Genomic DNA, 3,192 nt, shown 5'->3' with positions numbered 1-3,192 from the left:
GGGTGCTACCAAGACTGGGTGCCCGGGAGAAGAGACAGGGAGGAAAACGTGGAAATGCATTTCTTTCTTTCTTTTTGAGACGGAGTCTTGCTCTGTAGACCAGGCTGGAGTGCAATGGCATGATCACAGCTCACTGCAACCTCTGACTCCTGGGTTCCAGTGATTCTCCTGCCTCAGCCTCCCAAGTAGCTGGGACTACAGGTGCCTGCCACCACACCCAGCTAATTTTTTTGTGTTTTTAGTAGAGATGCGGTTTCACCGTGTTAGTCAGGATGGTCTCTATCTCCTGACCTCGTGATCCACCCGCCTCAGCCTCCCAAAGTGCTGGGATTATAAGCGTGAGCCAACACACCCGGCCCCACACCAGGATTTTAAAAAATGGCTGTATTGAGATATAACTCACATGCCACACAATTCATCCACTTAAAGTCTACATCCGCTTAAAGGGTATTCAGTAGGCTTTAGTATCTTCACAAGGTTGTGCAACCATCATCCCTATCTAATTCTAGAAGATTGCATCACCTGAAGAGGAAACCCCGTAGCCATGAGCAGTCACTCCCCATTTCCTCCTCCTCTCAGCTCCTGGCTTTCTGTCTCAATGGCTTTGCCTATCCTAGACATTTCATAGAAATGGCATCATAGTAACGGATCATACAAGTCATCACGTGGTCCTTAGTGTCTGGCTTCTCTCATGCACCATAATGTTTCTGAGGTTCATCCATGTTGCAGTGCATAATAGAACTTCATTATTTTTGTGTCTGGATGAATACAGCACATTCTATTTGTTCATTCATCAACTGATGGACATTTGGGTTCACAAGTGGAAACATTTTGGGGCTATTATGAAGAATGCAGCTGTGAACATCCCTGTCCAGGTTTGTGTGTGAACTACAAGCAACGTATGAGAGAGTTGAATTTGTTCTGCATCCTTGTCAGCACTTGTCATTATCAGTTTTATTTTTATTTTATTTTTGTTTTGAGACAGAATCTGACTGTTACTCAGGCTGGAGTACAATGGTGTGACCTCAGCTGACTACAACCTCTGTCTCCCAGGTTCAAGTGATTCTCCTACCTCAGCCTCCCAGTGGCTGGGATTACAGGCTCGTGCCACCACTCCTGACTAATTTTTGTATTTTTAGTAGAGACGGAGTTTCGCTATAGCTGGTCTCAAACTCCTGACCTCAGGCGATCCACTTGCCTCAGCCTCCCAAAGTGCTGGGATTACAGGCGTGAGACACTGCACCCGACCCAGTTTTAATGTTTTGTTTTGTTTTTGTTTTTTGGGGACAAGGTCTCATTCTGTCACCCAGGCTAAAGTGCAGTGGTATGATCACAGCTCACTGCAGACTCGACCTCCTGGGCTCAAATGATCCTCCCACCTCATCCTCCTGAGTAGCTGGGACCACAGGTGTGCACCGGTAATTTTTAAATTTTTTGTAAAGATGGGTAATTTTTAAATTTTTTGTAAAGATGAGAGTCTCACTATGCTGCCCAGGCTGGTTTCAATCCCCTGGGCTCAAGTGAGCCTCCCGCCTCAGCCTCCCAAAGTGCTGGGATTACAGGTGTGAGTCACCACACCCGGCCTGTTTGTATCTTTTATTTTAGCCATTTTAGTAGCTGTGTGTGTGCATAACAGTTTTCACAAGATGTAATTGATAAACAGTAAAGTGCCATATATAAAGTACAAAATTTGATAACTTTTTCTTTCTCTTGGGAAATAAAGGAGTGGCATTTCTGGGTCACGTAGTAACTCTCTTTAGGCACCAAAATTTGAATGGGATCTGTCCTGTGGTAGGGCAAGGATCACTTCTGCTGGTGGGGTTCGCTGCCTTGGGAAGGAGAAGCTGAGCCCTGGCTCTCATCCCAACTGTCTTCTCTGGGAAGGGGGCAAGTCTGCAGAAGGTTCGAGGATCCAGCTCTGAGCCCCTGCAATCATAGCTCAGTCCTTCCCGCATTCACCACATGTGCACTCAGTCTTAAGGTCGCCGGGCCAGGAGCGACACAACAGGGAACAGACAAGTCTCTGTTCTCAGGATGCTGACAATTCACCTTGACTTGAGAAGGACACAGCCTTGGGCTGGGCACCATGGCTCATGCCTGTAATCCCAGCACTTTGGAAGGCCAAGGCGGGCAGATCATGAGGTCAGGAGATCGGGACCAGCCTGGCCAACATGGTGAAACCCCGTCTCTACTAAAAATAGAAAAATTAGCCAGGCGTAGTGGCGCACGCCTGTAGTCCCAGCTACTCGGGAGGCTGAGGCAGGAGAATTGCTTGAACCTGGGAGGCGGAGGTTGCAGTGAGCTGAGATCAGGCCACTGTACTCCAGCCTGGGTGACAGAGTGAGACTCTGTCTTAAAAAATTTGTGCTGTTTGAGAAGGACATAGTCTGTCCAGGGTCCTGGGTGAGGCAGAGCAGCTGGTTCTGGAGCCCAGGAATAGGTTCTCCCTGCAGCCCTCCAGAGAAGAACACAGCGCTGTTACTATCACGACCCCATTCAGACCGATGAGGAAGCCCAAGTCCCAGAGGGAGGAGGGATTTGCCCAAGGTCCTTCCAGGTGATAATGGCTGAGCAGGGATTCGAACCCATTTCTCAGGGAAGGGAGTGATGTTGCCCGGGAAGAGTGCAGGGTGCTATAGGAGAGCCACGGGGGGTACCAGCTTAGTCAGGGACTTGGGGACATTAGGCAGAGCCTTCCCAGAGATGGAAGAAGTAGGAGTTAGCCAGCAAAGATAACTGGAAGAGGGGGAGGAAGTTGCAGGCACAGAGCATGACAAGTGCCAAGGCCCTTGGGTGGGGAAATGCTTGGGGTGTTCAAGAAATGGCAAGAGGTCAGTGTGGCTGGCGGAGAGAGGTAGGAGGAAGGCGGGCAGGGGCTGGCATCCCCCGGGCCTCATAGGTCACAGCCAAGGGCCAGGCGTTTGGATTTTATTCTAAGCTGTGGGAAGACACCAGGGGATTTTATGCAGAGGAGCGACTTCCCCCTGGCTGCGTGTGGGAAATAGGCTGTGGGGACTGAAGGAAGTGGGAGGCCAGGGAGGAGGCACCTGCAGCTTGTGACTTTCCCTGGCAGGTCAGCGAGAGGAAGAAGGGGTGGGAGCTGTCTTTGTGGATGGGCGGGGTGGGGTTGGAGAGTGAGTGAATGCAAGGACCAGGCTGGGGAAGGGTTGCAGCCCTCATGAAAGCGGCGGG

General features: G+C 50.3%; 1 pseudogene; it reads right to left on the bottom strand.

The window, feature by feature from the left end:
- The window catches only part of LOC105502578, a 23,085-nt pseudogene that overhangs the window by 13,698 nt on the left and 6,195 nt on the right, over window positions 1-3,192 (bottom strand).

This window comes from Colobus angolensis, unplaced genomic scaffold (assembly GCF_000951035.1).
Source record: "Colobus angolensis palliatus isolate OR3802 unplaced genomic scaffold, Cang.pa_1.0 Scaffold8, whole genome shotgun sequence".
In the NCBI taxonomy this organism is placed as follows: Eukaryota; Metazoa; Chordata; class Mammalia; order Primates; family Cercopithecidae; genus Colobus; species Colobus angolensis.
The sequence above is the reverse complement of the archived record's forward strand: the minus strand, read 5'-3'. Positions and strand labels throughout refer to the sequence as shown.